The sequence below is a fragment of the Rousettus aegyptiacus genome, unplaced genomic scaffold, assembly GCF_014176215.1.
Source record: "Rousettus aegyptiacus isolate mRouAeg1 unplaced genomic scaffold, mRouAeg1.p scaffold_m13_p_2, whole genome shotgun sequence".
Lineage (NCBI taxonomy): Eukaryota > Metazoa > Chordata > Mammalia > Chiroptera > Pteropodidae > Rousettus > Rousettus aegyptiacus.
The window spans coordinates 17672563-17694755 of NW_023416295.1; the positions used below are offsets into that span (position 1 = coordinate 17672563).

A 22193-nucleotide genomic window follows, 5' to 3' on the forward strand; every position below is an offset into this window, starting at 1 on the left:
CATGTTATTTAACCATCTTTCCTTACCCATACCATTTTGGCCCAGATAATTATATGCATTTTCTCATGCTATAACTATTATTTGATTTAAGTAGTATGAACTTGATTTACTTTCTTAAACCAACAGCTAATGGGAGAAGTTCTGAGAAGATGCTGGAGTAGGAAGCTCTAGGAATGTCTCCCCACCTAAATGACAATTTCACACAGGCAGAATCTGTCTGATGTAACTTTTTTGGAAGGCTGGTAACTTCCAGAGAAATGTTTGGCCAGGTAAATTGAAGTTAACTTCAGTCAATTGCAGCTCTTAGCTCAGCAATAGCTACTGATTCCCGAATCTCCAAGCCCATGGAAGGCAGCCATGCATGTGTTCCTGGAGCAGCCGGCACACAGCTTGCAAGAGTCAGAGCAGGTAAATATTGAGAATCTACATTCAGATAACTGACTGCTGCTTTTGATCACAGAGGGGCAGACACAAAGGCAGGCAGTCACTGGTGCAGTCCTCCTCTGTTGTTGCAATTTCCCCCACCCCAGATGAAGGGACTTTAGAAGAGATTTTTCCCATGTATTTTGTCTGTATGAATTGCATGTTCAGATTTATTTGTTGATTTCTAAGTTATGAATGAATAATGATTAATTGAAATGTGTATCAGAACTATAAGTAATACTGTAAGTGAATTTCTGACCTATATTATTTTTATAACACTTGTTTATGCTCAGAAATTCCATGGAATGTCATCGGGTTAATTGCCTTAACTTTATCTGAGTAGTTTCAAAGCCTCATATTGACAGGTATACCTGTCTTCTATTAACTATACATCCCAGGGCCATTTAAGCCTTTAACTATTATTAATTGTAGCTGTTAGAGTTATACAGTATCACATAAAGCTAGTATCAAGTAGTTTTCCCTCAACTTGAATTTCTCATCACTTACCCATATAAGCATATACCTGAAGTCATTTTTCAATCTAATATAAAGAAAGAAAATTGTAGGCTCTGTGGTTTTGATGGATAACGTTGTGCTATATGATTCACTGCATTATACTACCCTTCGGCTCTCACGTTAGTTTTAGCTGAAGCTTAAATTAGTGTTCTGGTTTTGATACTTGAATATTAAATTCAATTAAATTAAGGAATTTACCTTGTTTGAACATGTTGCATCTTGTTTTTATTCAACCCCTAATAATGAAATAGGCATTATAAATTGATTTTGTCTTTTTATTTTATTTTCCAAAGTTTTTCTATACAAGTTCCAAGCATCTCCTGCATTTGTCTTGGTTTGCAGTGTCCCTTCAGTTGAAATTAGAATATCGTGGGGGTAGGTGATATTTTACTACTCTCCCTTCTGAATTAGGCAATGATATTTGTCTCTAGTCTGTATTTCGTTAACTATTAGATAGATGCCTAGGAATGGACTGTGTCCACTATCTTGTCCCTTTTATACTACTTAAGTGGTATCTAAACCATCACAAAGCTCATCCAAATGCGGAAGAGAAATGACACTGAGATGCCAAATTCTTTCATATTTACCTCCTCATGCTGAAAAGTGTAAAATGCCAAGGTCTCACCAGGAGAAAAGGGTAGAGGAATTCGAAGGACAAAGGGGGAAGTCTGCAGGGACATGCTAATTTCCGTATCTTCTTATCCAATTTCTTCTCTCTACCCTACAGCTCCATTTCCCCTGGGCACATAATACTGAGTTATGACATGCAATATGGAGTTAAAATCAGGAAAATAGTGCAAATTTTTTCTTCAGACCCTAATAGTATCATAATTGTTAAACAGGAGTGATTCTGGCCCCGGTAACATTTTACACTTTGAAAATTTTCATAAGAAAGCAGGATGGCCTAGTAGAAAGACCTCTAGGTACTGTTGTTCTTTGGGCTCAGTCCTGAACATTTCTGTTCATCTCTCTCGATCTCTCTCTGCTATCTCAGAAGATACTATTTACTTACCTGACTTTAGATGAACTCTTAATGTTTGTGACTTAAAGTTCATAACTGCAGCTTGAATCTCCCCTTCAGAATCTACTCTACATTATTAGCAACTTTCCTACTTAAATCATCATTTGGTTCTCATAAGAATCTCAGACTTATCAAGTATAAACACGAACTATTTTCTCAACCGAATCTGTCTTCTGCATTTCCCTAACGTTCTCCACCTCAATGATGACACAGCACACCATTTAGTGACTGGGACAAGTCCGAAACCTCAAGTTCAAGTCATTTTCCTCTCTCTCACCCCACAATCAGTCACTGCATTCTGTCAGTTTTACCTCCAAACTTTCATTAAACATCTAGCATTCACTTCTCTCCACCTCCACTGTCCCCTTTGTAGTCAAGTTATTTTCCTACCCAGTTGATAGAAAAATCTTTTTTAAAATGTAAATTAGATCATAACATTCCCCTGCTGGCAATTCATCAAGCCTTCATTTGAACTTGGAATAAAATTTAAACTCTTTGATGTGGCACCTGTCTACACTTATATCTTTTTCTCCCTAAGTTAGCATCTATCACGGGTCACTCTGTTCCACACTTCATTTCTGACTCTTCTTAAAACTTGCAAATTATTAAGTATTGTCCTCAGGACCTTCCTACAAGTCATTCATTGTGCCAGCAACTGTTGCCTGTACCTGGCTGACTCTTCTTCATATTTTAGGTCATACCTTGAATGTTATTTCTTCAAAGAGATCAACCCTGTAGGTTCTGCCAGTTATTCTCTTCTCTTCTGTTCTTTTATTTTACAACATTCAGAATTTGATATAATTATTTTTGTATCTACTTGCATTGTGTCTGCCTGCTACATTAGACTCTATGCTTTCTAAGGGGCAGGGCATGGATGTTTTATTCTCACTGATTCCCCACTGTCTATTAGAATGGAGATACTGTGTAAATAAATATGCTTTGACTAAAATATATGATTATGAATTTTGTAGTGAATTTGTAGAATTTTATCCCTTTACCAAATGGATTCCGAAGAAGGGCTTTCAGGGTTATTAAAACAAAATCTTCCTCCTTAAAATCTAGTAATATGATAAGCACACAGCCATGTAGACCTATAATATAGATCTGAAATCCATTATTGCTATTCACTAACTCTGTGAATTTGAAAAAGTTAAAAACATTCTGGGTCTTTCTTCACATATAAATTGAGAATATGTATTTGACCAGCAAACCCTATAATGTGTTATAAATATCTAAAGTGATAGTGTGCATAGATGTATCTTGTACTAGTAAAATATACACAAATTTGAAGAATTATTGCTCTGGGGCCATTAAATGTCAAGTTGAAAATATGTATGTTTATTATTGATATCTTTTTTCTATGTCATTGTTCTGCTTCGAATGTACCTGTAAGTTTCAGACACCAATATCCAAAGCTTACTATAATAGTTTGTAAAGTATGAATATAGTATTTCTGAATGAGAGAGATGGAGGGGACCTAGTAAATGCACTAGTAACATATGAGTAAATGTATGTGTAGTAGTGTATATACTTTGCAATGATTATGATCCAGGAAGATGAATTTGCTTGCAGCTGATTTTGGAGAACCAAGGCATTACTTTTATCTTCAAACAAGTCTGAAGTGAACATTTCATATATCACCATCTAGTGGTGACCAGTAGATAAAGCAAAAGCCCCAATCGTGCCTGTGATATAGCAACACACTGCTTTAGAATGTGTCAGTGACCACCTTAAATGTTTTGCCAGCCCATATTGTGTTTACCATTTGCTGACTATAATATGTGAGCATTATATAGTGACTTCCTTTAGAAATCTCTATAGAAGGCCAACTAATTTTGCTGATGTGGCGGTGCATCTGGATGATGCATTACTTTATTGACCTCAGCAGTGTCTGAAATTTTATTATTTAAAATAAAAATATAAAAGTAAATGTTCCGATTTTTTTTTACATGGAAATGATATCCAGTGAGTGTTGAGTGTGTTTTTCCAGTGAGATGACGTTTGTACTGACCTGGCAACACTTTCACTTTCTTACTTGGTGTATTTTTGGGTTTCAGAGGAGGTGCCTGAGGTCATGAAATGGAAAACAATAAAATATATATATTATATATATATATAAATGGAGTCACCATTTAGGGAGGATTTCTCTCTCATTAGCAGCCTTACACACATTCTTACAGTAACCCACAGATAGGTATTGTGACTGCAGTTACAGAAATGATGAACTGGATTCAAAAAGCTAAGCAAGTACCCAAGGTCACAGAGCAAATAAATCATACACTGTATCAGCGCCAGGGAACTTTATTTTTTAACTGGACCGCTCTGCCTGAAACCTTGGCAGTCATCACGCTGAGTTCTACCAAATGAACCAAATGACACCCCTCCCTTGCACCCCCTCCACATGAAAGATCTCACTTTGGATTGAATGTTAATGAATTTTAATGAAAGCTCTAACATTTTAATTACACAGATATATTTGACGGGCTTAGCAGCTGTAGTAGAGGCTGTTGGGACATCGGCCAGTTTCTCTTTCTAGCCAGTGCAACATCCATCCCCCAGCTGCGAAGAGTGTTGGCTGCTAAGCGTTCATAGGGGTAATTTTCCTTTTTTTTTTTGCTAAATGTCATATTGCCTGAAAATGTCTGTAAAATTATGCCTCACTCACTACCCTTCAGATGGCCCTCTGCGGCCACTAACTAACTGATACAGGGACACAAAGCTTGGGGTTTTTGCCTCAGAGTGGGACAACTCTGAGGTGTTAATTATGTCCCAGATTTCCCCATGGGTCAGGTTGATGCTAGAACTTGAGTGGCTTCTGCCACATCCCTATCCTCTTCTCGCATTCCATTATAAGTTTCTCCTAATGGCACTCCCTTGCACAAAAATCCTTGTCTCAAAGCGGCCAGTTCTTCTAGAGGAATCTGATATAAGACAGAAATGTTTTGTAGTTTCATTACTTATTTTAAAAAATGCGTTTTAGCAACGGAGCAACAATTTTACACAGGTACGATTTAGCAAATGGAGTATTTTGCTTAGCCATGGGTCCTTGTTACCCACAGAAATATTACATGAAAAACATCTAAGGAAAACAAAACCACCCTGAATGGCATAAAATGTTAAAACTGTCATTTTAGGAAAGTAAAAAAAAAAAAAAGACATAAAGGATTATACAAAAGCCACTAAAAAATAGCTGAATGGAGCTAACTAAACTGTGCAAACGAAATGCTATTTTCTCCTTGATTTTTGCCCCTGGGGAGGCAAAATCATCTTTAATGGAAGAAACAAGTCTCCATTTCTCCTTACGCAATAGAAAATAGAGTACTTTACCAGATTATAAAGTTACATTATTCATTAATTATTTCACACAGATTTTATTGTCTTAAAGCATCAGGAATAAAAGAAACATTAAAGAAAGTAGAACATAAGGGAAGAAGTGACTACTTTGTTCTACACTAATCATTTGTATCTTCTATAATATTCTGTGAATTTATCATCAAATGCACACCATCACTGGGAAGGTAAGATTGATTGGATTTTTCAGTACCCTCTATTTTTTTTTTTTTGCCCAAATTTTCATAAATTTCTGCTTAGAAAGAAAGTATAGGCTTCCACACCTTCACAGAGTTTCGACCTCTGTTATAAATGCTTCACTTGGTTTCTCTTAGAGTAGTATTTATTTTCTTCCTCACCGATTCATTCTTTTACCTTAGTTCGGTTTCCCCGAAGTCAAGTCCAAGGATTCACTCAGACTGCTTGAGTAAGAAATGATTGGAACTGAAGCTCAAGAATTTGCACATTAAAAGGACTTAAATCCCTTAAACTTGTGCAATGTTTTATGCCAATTATATCTTCATTGAGATGGTGTCGATGACCTTCACATTGGTGCAGAGGTTCCCTTGGCAGTTACAAAGAATGTCTTATGGGAACATAACCTCATAGCTATATGATAATCATTTGCTAGAATCTCAACTTATACATTAACTCTGTCTTAAAATTAGTTCACATCCTTTTGGTACACAGTACCCTGGTTTTTCCTTTCCAACTTTTTCTCATCTTTTTCCTACTTTGTTAAAGAGAAGTATATTACTACCCTTGGTATAACCAAGTCAGCTATGCCAAACCAAGGGGCAATTACAAAATACATGGCTCCTAAAGGAAGAGTCTTACAGGGGAAGGAAAAGCAGCTGTAGCATGGGTTGTAAGAGGTGGCTACGGCTTTTTCCCACCGAACCAAAATCTCAGGGCAAGTTCTCATGCTTCTGTTAGATAATCTCTTTCTTATCTATCTATCCTTTATCTCTCTTTCTAACTGCTTTATTGTTTTTTTTTTAAAATAATTTTTGTTTTTCTAGAAAATAAAATAATAATTTTACAATTAATTGAATGACAACTGGTAATCCTGAAATCAGCAGTGGTTATTTTCAACTTATTATACTAGCTGTGCTGTCATTTTTTGAGGTTGATCAAAGTCACCTAGAGTCAGACCAATTCCCACTTAAGATGTTTGTCACCAGCATTTATAAAACCAGGCCTAGGGGAAGAGCTGGGTCTGGGGACATATGCATGGTCTTAATAGACTGAATGTTTAACTTGCCCAAATATTACAAAATCAGAATATATCAAAAGCAAGAATATTTTCGACCATTTTACCTTTTTATCTTCTTATTTAGAATTCGAAAAGATGGCCATCTTGAGAATGTATATTGATATTTTTATTTGAATTGATAATGAAGTAAGCCTGATTTGGCCGATTGGTTTGATAATAAGGAATGGCTTTTTATCATTTAACATGAACTGAATAATTTAAATCTGCAGCTATAAGCATTTGGAAAATATATTTCTAGCACTTACACAATACACAAAATGCTGTAGATAACATCCTTTGTGGCCATTTATTTTAATGAAATAATTTGAGATACCAACTCTGTGCAAGAGTATATATTATATTTTGAAATTTTCAGGCATATATGAGGGAAAAGAAGCACTCTGCTCTAAATTTTCAAATGATCTCTCCTAGGTCCATTCCAAAGCAAATAGTAGAAACTGGCAAGTGAGGAAGAGAGGAAGTCTGCAAAGGTCCCACTCATATTCCCTTTTAATCCTTGTTATATACCATTCAATTCAAGAGGAATACCAGAGAGTATCTGCATTGAGGTAAACATAGAGGAAAAGCCTGGAGAAAAGTCCAGTGACATAGTAATATGAGTGCAATTAGAGAATGATTAGTATCTGACAACATGTATCTATATGCATGAATCAAAGTATAAAAAAAAAAAAGTAAAACAGGGAAATGGAAGATAATTACAGGCTGTGATGATCATTTTGAAGATTGGTTCACTCCATTAAGATCCGTAATCATTCTATTATTTCCAACTATAAAATACAAATTTGTGAAAATTCTAAGTGGCATTAGCTATTTTAAAGAAGATTGTTGGTAGTTGTGATAATTCAAAAGATAAACTATGTTAGCTCAGTTTTTAATTAAAAGAGAAGCAGACAAGTCTACTTTAGTCACGTAAATTAATTTACATGTAAAAGAGTTAACTGTATAATTAAGTTGATTTTTTAAAAGAACCTCTTAAAATCCTCTCTCTTCCCTGGAGTATTTTCAATCACTCTATCAAAATATCATGGAGAAAAATGTAAAAGAGGTGTTTATGAATTTAATACAGAAAAATTATATTTAATATTTGCTGGTTTTGTGAGTCTCTTAGGATTATATTTTACTTTAGTCTTAAAAAATTCTTCAGTTCAAGCCCACTTTTTAAAAATGTGCAAAACAGTCAGGTAGAATATAGAATTTTATCTAAAGACAAAGAACACTGTTTACATGACTAGCATTGAAAATAGTTATCAAAAAATTCTCGGCAACATTACTTGTAGCGTGAAAATCATGAATGTCCTAGAAGAGACAATAATAACCTTAGCTGACATGAAAAATAAGATGAATTCAGTGTTCAATGGCTTTTGTGATTTTTTTTTAATGTGAACTGCATGTTTTATAAAAATCCCTTTTAGTCTTTTGTTCTCAAAAGCCAGTTCTCTTGTTATTATTCCACATTAGTTCCATTTGCTGATTTGATGAGTAAAGTCCTGGTGGCCAGATGCAAATTCTGTTTTCTGATATTAATCGAACAAGCAAAATAGCTGTGAGTTTGTCATTCACCAGCCAAAAGATTAGAGGAGTCGACAGAATCACTGTAAGAAGTACTGCACAAATCTAAGCAATAGAAGGTAATTATATGAATTGACTTATTAGTTCTAAAAATGAAAATTTATGACTAAAAAAGAACAACCCATAATTTTCAGGTAAAAAATTGAGTTCTTTTCTGATTAAGGGATATTGCTAAGTATAAAATACTACTCATTTTCTCCTACATAATACTCAGACTTTCACAACCTGTTATAAATGAGGCACACAGAAAGATGAGGAATACCACATTTGAATCAGTGAGCAATTATCATGAAATTACTTGATGACTATGATATGAGTAAAACTCAAATTGCAAAGATAGATGTGCTATTTAAGAAGTATGGGATTAACTGCATTAACGTTTGGACAATGTTGACTAATGGGAGTTCAGTACTCCTAAAATTAGTATTCACAACCATAGCAGGTAAACACAAGGCTAAGGGGAAGCTTAGAAGGAAAGGTATCTTGCCTCTGAAGACTGAGCAATTACATTTGCAAAGAGGTGGCATTTTTTGTGAATATGAGGATATATTCTATGCAAATTAGATATCAAAGAATGTTTACTTTTTATAATATAAAGAAAATAATTCCATATATTTAGTTTAAGGAGCCCCTTCATTGAAAAACATGGAATTTCAATAGTTTTAATTTGTGATTTAAAAAATCACAGATAATCAAAATAACTGAACCTAGATTTAATTTTTAGAAACCTAAGTACAGGGGACATATACTTTGTCATGTAGTGCTTGGCACACAATGCATGCTTTATAAACATGCGTCGAATGACTAAATACACAACTCTTCAAAAGACTGCATGGGACAAAAATAAGTTTCCTTTATAGATCCTCATTATACTTTCAAATATTCTTAATGGCATGTCTAAGTAATGCTTTATTGGCAGTGTCTCTCGAATTTCAAGTGTCTACTTTTATTCTCTAGCTTTAGTGAACCAATCTTACATGGTCAAGTCAGAGATGGAGCCATGTGAGAGGTGGATACTCGGGGAGAAGTACACAGAAGAGCTCAATCTGTGCAGAGGTTGTAGGACAGACACTCTGACCTCCCTAGTTCTTCATAACTTGGACTTCTCATGGTTCCAGATATAGTTGTTGGAGTAGAGCCTCTGCTTTCAAAGTCATGTATCCTGGAGGTCTCTCTCAATCTGAAAATCTCTTAAATAGAGAAAAATGCACTTTGATAATAAACGAGAGGAATTGGGGATAGAGGAAATAGCTCCAAGTGTGACTTTGCATAAAAGTTTGGAAACCATATTATTCTCCTCATTTTATTTTCTCTTCCCACTTTTTCCCTCTGTCCAACAGGAAAATGGGGAGGCTAATGATATGGAGTCACGAGAGTAATCACAAAGAACTAGAAAGCTAAGATTTGGTTAGGCAGATTTTTGTTAACCTGAGGTTGTTTCTACTACATATTATGGCAGACATTGTTATTTACACAATAATCCCCAACCCTCTTCTTCTGTGCTTCCTTCTCTTAAAGAGGATGAAAGAGTCTCTTTCCCAGTCTCCCTCACAGCTAGGGAAGGCATACTGGTCATATCTGAACAATAAAAGGTAATCTTAAAATTGGGTTGCCAAGATTTTACTTTGCCATTTTGGAGCGATTGAAAAAATAAAACAAAAAAACTAACATACCAGAATAAAATACTGATAGATTATTTACAGTGTAATGCCTCTCACTTGCCAAGCAGCTTGGTCAAGGTCAAGGGATAATTAAGAGGCATTTAAAACAAGAGAATATTCTCATGAATTAAAACATAAATATAACAGGACTCTGTGTGATGGGAGGGGAGTATATTGATGAATGCACATAGATTTAAGGCATAACTATGCTATGCCTATATAGTGTCCTACCATAATGGTTCCTGAAAGAGTAAACTTTGAAACACTCTATTCACTCTTCCTTTGAAACAAACTGCATTTTGTGTACACCTACAGCAGCTGGTACTCCTAGGTGGTCTCCCATCCAAGTACTAACTAGGCTTGACCCTGCTTAGCTTCTGAGATCAGATGGGATCGGGCTTGTTCAGGGTGGCATGGTCATAAACTATAATTCTTTAATTAATACCTGACAGTGTTACTCCACAACTGACACAATAAAGTTTGCCGAAAGAATTAATCTTTCAATTTTCAGCTCATCTTCGTTAATGTATTAATTTTTATTTTTTAAACATCGACTTTTATTTCATTTCTAGTACAGTGCTAGGCATGTCTAAATGAGTGCTGAAGAAGAAAGACAAGGACTTTCTCTTAATAGAACGTACACTATAGAGGGGGAGAGATATTGTAAACTAAGTAAATAGAAAAAAGGTTAATTACAGTTTGTGGAAGTCGATATGAAGGAATAAACAGAATTCAGGAACAAGGGGGTCATTGTATTGTGTGTGATGTAGGACTACTCTAAATATAATGGTCAGATTCTTCTGCTCTCTGATTTCCACATAACTCCACGTCTGTCCCATTTAGCCTTTTGCCTCTTAGTCCTGGATTACATAGGCACATTTGGTCAGATCTTCACTAATTCTGCCTCCTTTCATCCTGTGAGTTTGCCTGCTCTGTGAAAACGTCTCAAACCATTCCAGTTTTGTACAGCTCTCTGCTCCTTAGAATAAAATAACATATGCGCTTTTTATATATGTTTGATGTTTAAGGAACTATCTCTAAGTAATTTCTTTAGTTCTGTCTCTATATGTAATATCATAATTCTGTAAACTCCTCTCATTAGATAGAAATTAATTCAAGGACCTTTAATCCAGGTATATCTGTTTATGCTAGTATGTTCTGTTCTTTTTTTCTTTTGCTCCAAATTAGTAATCCCATTTCCAAACACGAAGTGTTTCCAGCCAGTAACTAAGAAATAGCTTCTCTACAATAACCATAAGTTTTCAGGTGCATATTATGTGGCAGGTATTGTACTAACTAATTTACATAAAGTGCCTCATTTTATGCATATAACCTTATGAGAGAGGCAGACACAAGCTCAGAAGGTTACTTCCTTGAACTGTCTGTACATGCTGGATTACAGTGAAATGTACTTATAAAGCAGTGCTCTCTCTAAAACGAGCGCTTTTTGAAGCCTCTTTCAGCCTCTGCATAAGTTAATTTTTTTGTGTGTGTGTGAAAATCTATCTTAACTGTCAATCAGTACGCATGCTAATTTTTTATGTCAATAAGCAGCTGCTATTTTTTTGCATTTTTAGAAATATTCTAAATAAAAAATAAAAACTAGATTTCTTTATATCTATTTCACCATTAAGTTATGTAGAGTTTAATAAAAGCTTTATTGGAATTAAAATTCTTTTTACAGAAGCCTATCTCCCTAAGAACTCAATGACTAAAATGCAAAAATTTGAAAGCTCTAGGTTTTCAGTGATAAAAGTGATTTTTGAATATATGGCAATAATTACACATGTAAATCCTAGTATTAGATCAGTCAGCCATGTGCTGCCCTTTAAAAGAAACCAAAACTGCTGGCAGATAGATATCTGTGTGCTATTGGGTAATGAGATTTTTTGTCAAATTATGCCCTTTTGTTTTAGGCTCTGAAACTGGTTGCAAATTCACCCTTAAGAAACATGTGAGTACTATTTAACCAATAGCTGGTCTTATACTGTAGTTCTTCCAGAGAATATTGTGGGGGTGAAAAGAAATGCTTGCATTTTTCCTGCTATGTAAAGCAAAAGAAATGAGTCCAAACTCTAAGCTATCACAATTCTATTTAACAGCAAAGTAATAAAGGTTAGCAGTTATAAAGAGAATACGTTGGGATGAGTGGTTGTACCATTATCAATAAAGCTTGAAAAGTTTTCCACTAACTTTATATTTATGTGACAAACCTTCATGGCTTTTAATATCAGATAATTATAATCACATTTTATTTAAATGGTTTACCAGGAATCGTGCGTTTTATCATCTATGTGAACGAAACCGAGATATTTATCATAGGGAATGTAAAGTGGAGAACAACATAGAATACAGCAGTCTCCCCTTATCTGCTATTTCACTTTTCGTGGTTTCAGTTACCTGTGGTCCACCGCTATCTGAAAATAGTAAATGGAAAATTCCAGAAACGATCATAAGTTTTAAGTCGTACACTGTTTTGAGTAGTGAGAGGAAATCTCATGCCATCCAGCTCTGTCCTGCCCAGGACGTGAACCACCCCTGTGTCCAGTGTATTCGTGACTGACGCATTGCTCGCCCGTCGGTCCCTTAGTGACGAGCTCAGTTATCAGATGGACTGTTGCAATACCGCGGGCAATGGCAGTGTTCCTGCTCACGTAACCCTTATTTTTCTTAAAGTGCCGCACTCACTCAATCCTTATTACAGTATGTTGTTCTAATTGCTCTGTTTTATTGTTGTTGTTTATCTCCTACTGTGCCTAATTTATAAATTAAACTTTATCAGAGGTATGTATGTATAGAATAAAAACACAGTATATATAGAGTGCATTACTATCTGTGGTCTCAGGCATCCACTGGGGGGCTTGGAACGTATCCCCTACAGATAAAGGAGGACTGCTGTACAAGCATATTTATTTTATGGACATGGGGTTCCAAAACTGATGCTGATACATCCATTTTTTTTTTTGTTGTTGTTGTTACTGGTCCATGATGAATTAAGAAATTGAAAGTAAGCATTTAAGAATTTGTACTACAAATAACTGCATAATAACACCACACTTAGAATGGGAATAGACCTAAAATCTATTGAGATAATATGGCAGCTTTTCTGTTGAAACCCTCAAATGTTCTAAGAGGTGTACTCATACAGCTTAAATTCACCTCAGCCAATTGGGTTCATTCCCTTATAATTTCAGACAGGGATTCTATCCAAAGAGGATCAATGAAACCTTTGGGCTTCATAAAGGTACATTTGGGGAAATGACAAGAAGGCTCCATTCCTCTGCATTGAGAGATGACGCTGTAAGCTCTCACTGCATGGATGGAGGGGAGAGGAACGGCCAGGATGGCTTCTGAACACAAATAAGGAAAGAGTGAAGGGCTGACCTATCCCCTCAACTGTTTTCTCTGCCTTCCTTTCTTGCTGTGGAATAAGGTTCAAATCAATGAGCTATAAACAAAAGTCTGTTAGGGTTTCTCTGGGAGAATTTTTGCTTTCTTTATCGAAGGGTAAGAAGCTGCTCATGCCTCCCCTTGGCCCTCTTCTTTTTAACTTGAACAAGCCTAGTGCTGTAGCAACCACCTTTCAGCTGAAGGAGAGCAGAATATGCCACTCCAAAATATGCCACGTTGGCATATTATTTCTGATTAAGTTACTTAAGAAACAGCCAGTGCAAGAAGGACACGGAACTCCTTTGTGCCCCTGAAAGCAGGAAATAAATTTCTCATGTGAATGGTACCTCTTCTGTACCAGAATGGTAGCAGATAGCCTTATCACCAGGTAGGGAATTTCGGGCTGAGAAGACTGTATAAACAAACCTTGTCATTTCTTCACTAATTTGCTACCCGAAGCCCAAACTCTTTTGTCTTGTCCGTTCTTCACCTTTGATTGTTTCCTTGTCTAAAAGGTATAAAAGCTGCCTGCTTTGATCACTTTTTGAAGTCTCATATTTGCATGGTCTCTCATACATATGAAGTTGAATTTGGTGTTCTCCTGTTAATCTATCTTATATACATTTAATTATTAGACCAACCAAAGAACCTAAAAGGAAAGAGGAAAAAGATTTTCTTCCTTACACAACCTAGAGAGAAAGGCTGAGACTTGCAGAGGTGCATGACCTATCATGTTGAGCCTCTACACCAACACTCGTAACTTTGTCTTTGTCTACAGAATTCCTCTACAGAAGTGAAACTCCTATTTGTTTACACTTCTCTTCATATGATAGTCTACTATTTGTTCCTGAGTGAATTCCTTTCTGATAAGAGGGCACTGTAATCTCAAGAAAAAAAAAAAAAAAAACTAGGTAACATATGGAGACAAAAATGGATCTGCTTATGATTAAGCCTTAGCTCAGAGAATCGCAGTTGAAAGATAGGTAGTAAATGTTTACATTTTCAAATTGAGAGAAACAGGCAGCAATTCAAACAGAGATGGGTCATCTACAAATACAAAATAATGTTTTTGAAGGAGGAAGAATAATGAAACTGGAGATTACCACCAACATGCTATATTAGGAAAATACCCAAAGCTTAGTCATTTATTTCCCCAACGAGTATTCGAATATTTACTGTATGCCAAGCACTTCATTGCTATGATTTCTTGTAGAGTTCCTGATTATCTGGGATATAAGAAGTATGCAGGCAATGGCCACAGTGATAAAATAATTTTTAAAGTGTATATTTTATTCATTTTTCAAAAGTTTTGTAGAAAGGTTTAAAAAAATAATAGATCTGGTATTTATGTGCAATATAGTGATGTGATCTTGGCACCTTATAAAGAGATCAGTTCCTTAAAATGACTAAAATGCAAAGCAAGTGTGAAAATTACAGAATCTACTGGAACACGTGGTTCAGTCTTGGCCTCAGTATATCACATTAATACTTATATAACTTGTAAATCTGCATCCTTATAGCTTACACAATTATGTAGTAGCTATAAAAAGACTGAAAGTTAAGAAAAACCAGTCTTTTTCATCCTTATCATGAAATACATATATGTAATGCACACATTTGTCATTGTGTGGCGCTTGTATTGAACATAAGAAAGAACTGCAAGACAGGCTTATTACCTTTTAATCTTGGTTTTATAATGTACACACATCAGTCTATCTGTTAAATAGTCTGTTAATTATTCACATGTATTTTAGATTACACTTTCTGAAAAGTTATAGATCATATTTGTGAATGTCTAGTATACCTTTAGAGTCATTGGCATATTTACTTTTAAAGTGAGAAAATGAATTACTTATTCTCTCAAAAAATAATAAAATAAGTAAACTTCTGATAACCACAGAGCTTATTATCTAATAGAAAATATATCTAGGTTGTTAAATTTAGTTTTTCCCCCTTCTTATTATAGTTTTTTTTTTCATCTCTAGCAAAGTTAGGAAAGAGAAAGAAAATGATAAACTGTCAGTTCATTTTACTTCGTGATCAATCGAGTAGGAAATATATAGAAGATTAAAGACTATGAAACTTCTGAGATAACATAGGGTTTTAAATCGTTGTAGCATTTCCTGTTCTCAATGATTCTGTATATGCATGAGGAGTGTTTGTTGATGGCGAGTAGAATTTAACAGCATGTAGTGTGATTTTAGGAGCCATTCAAAACATACTTCGAGTCACTGTGATGCAAGAGGCATGCCAATCAGAAAAGCTTTGAGTCATAACCTTGACTATATCAGAACCATCTTTTAGTTATTTCTTATTATTTACATATTAATGTAAAAATTAAACACATCTGTTTGACTACTGGGTACTTGCCTGGACTAAAATATATGATTTTACATCTTATGGAAAATGACCATGGTAGATAATTATAAGACTTTTTATTGTATAAAATTTAAACCTAGGTAGATAAAGAAGGAAGTAAAAGTGAAGGAAGAAAAGATGAAAGAGCTGTGCTCTAGCAATTCGTGTGCCCTTTACAGAGAATGTGCACGCCTGGAGCCATTTTACACGCTCCTCTGGTATGTTTCCTCACTGTGTTCATACAGCAGCACTGGTAGCCATCAGAGTTAGGAAATGAGAAAAAAGATTGCTTATAAAACAGAAAGTATTGTTAAAAGCCTCCTCGAAGTCCCTCTGATAGAGAGAAGCAAGTGATATTTTCTGCCATGGCAAATCAGAGGCCTCCGTTTTGTATTATTACCGTTATGACACCCCTCCTCCCTTCTCTGTACTCATTATATCACGTTAGGTTCACATGCTCCTGTCAGCTTAGTATGAGGGAGAGAGATGTGTTATGAGCACATAAATTTAAAATATAAAAATCACATTTGTTATTTTAGATAGTCCTCTGTTACATCTGCTCCCATTTATTGTTTTTCCTCCTTCCCAGAGGTTCTCTGTTGACCTATACTCTATAGCTCGTTTAATGCCTTTTGAACAATATTTCAGTCACGTTTTGTAAAATTATTTCTAGGTTTACTTGCAAAACATAAACTAAGTAAGAAAATTATCCAGAAGTCTTGTTTACTTTTGGATAGATAGCATAGAATATTTGTATTTTTAATAAAACTGGTAATTAAACCAACCAGGGATGACTGAGAGAACGCAGATTTTTAAATGCAATTCAGTCAAGGCCAAAAGTGGCCTCAGGTAGATTTGGCTTGAATTTTAAACTAGGCAAAGGTCAAAGGTCATTTTGCATCGCGTTAATATTAAAACTTTCACATTCAGCCTGAGTTATTAATTATTCCAAAAAACTGTCTTTAGGTATAAGAAAAAAACTAATCCTAGAACCATCATTAGAGAATACAGTACAAAGACACCCATCACCAGTTGTACCTTATTACAATAATAGGTGGTTAGTTGCTCCAATTCTGAGTATCCAGACTTTTCTTTCTTTAGTTTTATGATTATCCTATACTGTTTCAATGCGTGTTGGTTTCATGAATGCTGCCTTGTTCAAAATGAATTAACTGGTCATCCAGAGGGAAAGTAAATGCTGACTTCTTAGAAAAAGATCGTTGGTAATTAAAATGGAATGGGCATTATAATCTACTTAAGTTTATTAAAACTTATTTTGGGAATATCTGAACTCCAAATGCTATTCCAGGGGTTATAATAATTCTAATTCTAATTCTAGTACTAATTCTGCATTCTGGGTTCTTTTTATGGTCAACTGTCCTTTTATACTGAGATACAGTAGCCATTACTTTGTTCACTTCCTGCAGACCACCGTGGCATCATATGAAAAAAGAAGATTAGAAAAAAATATTCCCGCTCTGCTCTGGACTACTCTCCTCAATACTGTGAAATATGCAGAAATGTCAGGCCTGTTTTAGTCTTCCCTTGATATGTGTGCAAAACATATAAATTCCATAGACTGCTGGGTAAACTCCAAGTCAAGTATCTCCTTCTAAATTACTCTTCAAATGTAAGCAGGTACTGCAGCCGCTAGTGCTTTTATAACATGCGTCCTCATCTTTAGTAAAACTGATATTGGTTTGTCATGAAATGGTGGATGAAGGATGTAGAACAATATTTATCTGTACAGCTTTATATATATCTATGCTATTTATCTAGGGGATTTAGAGAAAATTGACTGTCTCTTCCTGTTAGAATAACTGCTAACTCATCTAAAGTATCCAAACACCAATTATATATTTTTCTGAAAAATGATAACATCAAACTGTTAAACTCTAGGTATATAAAACCATTTTTTAGTCATAATGTTCCTTATTTCCAACTAAGTTGAAATTAAAATTTAACAGTTTTATGTGATCGACAAATGCCAGTTGGCTTACTGCTACTGAGGAAACCAGAGTCAAAAGTGCATGTAAATATTCTGATAATTGTCCATAACAGAGCTCCATGTAGCCATTAATCCATCTAAGCACATTTATAATATACTGGTTCTCTTAAGGATATTGTCTATCAGATTTATTTTATTTTACCTTTTAAATTATCTAGTACCACCTTTTCTGGTTCCATAAGAAGCAGCCCAGTTTAGAAGGAAGAGAAAGAAGTGGAGAAGATATGAGAGGCCATTTTATGGAAAACAGTATTTTGACATCACAGAACAGTTCTTTGTGGAAGAGAAATTGCTCCTTTGGGAAAAGAGGTCTTTTCCCAGATGGTCTTTGCTAAGTAAAATTGACAGGTCTACAGGTAATTAGTTGCTTCTATAAAAGAAGCTGTTTATCCACTGGGGTTTCAACACTATGGGGCCTAATTATTTTTGACATATTGCCCATTTCATACACTCACAATATTATGGCTAAATAGGAAAAATAATCACACAAAGGTGTAGCACAAAACTCAATGGAAACAATGCAGGAGGTACTTTTTAAATGCAGGTCCATCCTTTTTTTCCTAATTTTGCAAATGGTGAAAATCAAGTACTATTACAACAAACTCTTAAAAACTAGATGAATTTTTATTTTTTTGTCTTATACACTTAATTTTGTTTTACTAAATGTTTCTAGTAGCAAGCATGTGACTAGAACTTGAAGATATTTTCATTATTCAGATGACAACTGTAATGTCTTCTTATCCTGGACAGACCTATTATTTGTTTTAGTGGAAGCTCAAGAAAGGTTCCACAGCAGATCATCTTAGTTTGTAAAAGAAATGTTCATAAGTCAAATTAACACTTTATAAACATTCCACTATATGATGGACACAGCTGTTCTTTTACTTAATATTACATAAAATAAACACCATTCTAGAAGGACTTTTAGAAGAATGTATTTCTAGAAAATGTTTTTTTATTAATAAAAATAATCAAAATGTTTGTGAAAGAACATTTAACTTCAGATACTGGGTATTAAAAATTAGAAATGTTACTTTAATAATAACAATAATAAAAAAAACAACCTCTGTATGTTATAAAACAAACTTGGTTGTATGTGCACGTGTGACATATCTAAATTTGTTAGCAACATATTTTCATAAATGGCTCATGTGAATCAGCCTCATTACTTTATAGGCATTCAAAAGCAATACAGACTTAAAGATCACCTTAAGGTTTACTTTTTGATTCAACTCTATTCACTCAAGAAATTTCTTGATTTTTATTTCTTGTTAGCAAGTTTTAGCTTAGGGATAAAACATACACATCCAGATGTTCCTTTAACACAAGACTGCTGAACCAGGGCTATATTATTTTTTGTTCAACCACCTGTGTATTAACATCTGTTTCCAATTTTATATATGCAGTTTTCTACACTGATTATCATCACTTCCATTATTTTACAAACTATATAATGTAGCAACCTCAAGACTTCTACATTCTAATTTCCTACATTAGTATATTATAAAAATATACCACAGCATTTGTAAAAATCTAATATCTCCTGTCTAAAGAAAAATAATTTAGTTAAACTAGAATGTTTTATTTCAAAGATATTCTAATTACATCTAATTAGATTAGATTTAATAACATTTTTAAATAAGATTTTTTGGGGTAAAAAAATTATAGAAAATTTGGAACAGATAACCACCTAGATTATCTCTCAATTCCTTCTGAATGTGTATATATGCAAATACATATACTTCAGTATATATTATATATATATTATGATTATATATTTATGTATATATGTATGACAAAGTTTGGAGACACACATAATATCTGTAGGTTGCTTTTTTTAACTTAAATTTTATCTTGAACGCTTCTCTACAATTAGGATATTATTTTAAAATCATATTAATTTTCTGCTTATATGAAGAAATTTATAGTTTTTAGTAACTATTGTGAACTTCATTAATTTGTTAATCTGACCTGAACAGAAGTACCATCAATACTCGATAAATCACAATACTAATATTTAGTCATACTATAAACACATCAACCCAAACTAGAAAGAACATATAATGACTTCTATAACATAAGCAGTTTTTTTTTTCTTTCTTTTGACAAAAAGCTTTTGGCATAATTTTTATTGTTTTCCCAATGATTCTACTTTCTGAGGTACGAAAATGTCCATTTCTCTGTAGGGAAGGCTAAGTGAGGATCTCTGACATTGAAGAATTAGTGTCTTTGTGTTTTAGATGTAATCTGGATTATAAATTATATAATCTAATTATTAAATATAAATTTAATTATTACATGTAAATATCTCAGGCCACAGATAGTTCCAGAATTCCTTCTGCTTTAACCACATCTATTTCTACATAAAATTAACTTCAAAGTAATTCCATAAACATTTATTGAACACCAACAATAAATCAGGTACAACGTCAAAGTTGTGAGACACAAAAGTGAATACGTGTGTCTTTCTTCAGGAATTCGGTACTTCATGAGAGAGGCAAGTAAAACACAAATTAATGCTAATACAATTTCATATGCAATAAAGAGCTGTACGAAGTGCAATGAGAACATAGATGAAAAAGGAATTTATTCTGCTTGAGGGACTGGAGTTGAAGAGTAGAAACAATAGAAAAAGAGCTATTTGAATACAACATTAAAGGATGAATAAGGGTTTTCCAGATGGAAAAGAAGACAAGGGTCCACAGAGCAAAGTAGAATCCTGACAGTGTCTGTAATGCTGAAGAAATGGCTGTTAGGACAGTAGCTCCCATCAAGCATTTTCTTATGTATGCATGTATTTATTTATTTATTTATTTATTTATTTATTTATTTATTTTTATGTGAGGCAACCCTTGGTTGACCTCAAAGATTGCAAGGACCTCTTGTCAGCTTATAATCACTTATTTTTTTGTTTTATTTTTTTATGCCTATAGCACCTGGTTTTCCTAGGTGGTCTCCCATCCAAGTACTAACCATGCCTGACTCTGCTTAGTTTTCAAGATCAGATGGGATCAGGCTTGTTCAGGGTGTCATGGCTGTAGTAACAAGGCTTTTAAAGACCAGGTGAGTCTTGTTAAAGACATTTCTAGGGAAGGAGATTGCGCAGCTGTTTCTCAAGAAAAAAAAAAACATGGTATGAATGATGCTCCTTTCTGCAGGAAATAGGATAAGTATGTCTAGGAGGCCCATAACCTCATATCCCTTGGCAACAAAGATGATTTTAGTTTTTATATAAATATAATACTCACATACTGGGAGTTGTCACTAATGGAGTGGTATTCCAAATATTATCCTTGAAATTAGACCTTAATCAATTTTCTAATAATTATTCTACATTAATGAACATTCCTGGAGTTAGGGTTTAATACTACTTGTAAATAAATAAAAGTTTCCCCAAATATAAATTAAAAATAACCTAGCACAAAATTCTAACCCCAGGAATCTGCTACTAATGTCAAGAAAAACTATTTTAATTTCACAAAAAACATGCTTTTTTTTTTTTCTTTTTGGTAAAAATTAAACACACACACACACACACATTATGTATAAACACACATACACAATAAATCCTACTAGAGAATCTCAGGGGAGAATGAGCAAGTCTAGGAAGCTTTAAAAAAAATTGATCATTTCTGTACTTCTACTGCTATATGAGACATGAAGAAAAATTCAGGGAAGATTACCTAATTGTAAAGAACATAAAACTATACATTCTTTGGAATCAAAGGAAAAGAAGAAGAATCTTTTTTGTTAGCTTACCTTTAAAAAAGTCTCCAAAATTATAGGGTTATTTCACTTTCTTTGTGCATCGACGGCATAGCCATTTGCTAAAATAAATCTTTGAAAGACAACTCAGTGGCTTAGTCAAAAAACTACAACTACAGGGTAGAGTGAACTGATAAGAGGGAGATATTAAGATCTGTTTGGAGAATTTTTTTCATTGTAATTTTTACAATTTTCCTTAGGTCTAGCCTATAATTTTTCAACCTTGTATTCATGTTTAAGGGATAACTATCTAGCAACTAGCCCTGGTGGTAGAAAAGGTTTATTTTATCTCTGTGCAAAGGTGGTTTAGGGAGGATGCTTTCCATTTTTTTCTTTTCTTGTCTGCTGGCTAGATGTTGACACTGACAGTGATCTCTGAGACTGTGTGCTGGAAGTGGAAGAGTCTTTGCCATCCTGGGCCACATCTGCATGGAGGAGTGGCCTCCTCCCGTTGCTTTAATGTGAGTTAGAAGTTAGCATTTTTGTGTTAAGCTACTGACTTTTTTTAATGGATTTTTTTCACTACCTATCATTATATGAATTCATGCAAATAACACACACGACATTTTTCAACGTTAACAAATATTCACTTATAAGATACAATATTTATTGATTGTTCTTAAAGAACTTCAGTAACACTTGATATCAGTTGCAAATCAATATTTTCAAATCTGATTCTTCAACTAGCAATTTATGGAACCACCAAATCTATGGAACAAGATAAAATTCTTTTATAACAGGAGTAGAGCTAATGTACCAGTACACTTTACTCTAATGGTGACTTTTCTTTCCTTAATTTTCTCTACATCATTAATTGAAATTATTCTGTAATGAATGGTCATTCTTTCTCTTTTATTTATTTATTTATTTATTTAT

General features: G+C 34.2%; 1 protein-coding gene and 1 non-coding gene across 5 annotated transcripts in view; both read right to left on the bottom strand.

Annotated features, from left to right (window-relative positions):
- SPAG16 (sperm associated antigen 16) overlaps positions 1–22193 on the bottom strand; it is a 695163-nt gene that overhangs the window by 147270 nt on the left and 525700 nt on the right. The gene's annotated exons all lie outside the window — the stretch shown is intronic.
- LOC118614494 lies at positions 6463–6585 on the bottom strand. Its single transcript, XR_004956084.1, has one exon. It is a non-coding gene; the product is annotated as a small nucleolar RNA SNORA72 (small nucleolar RNA).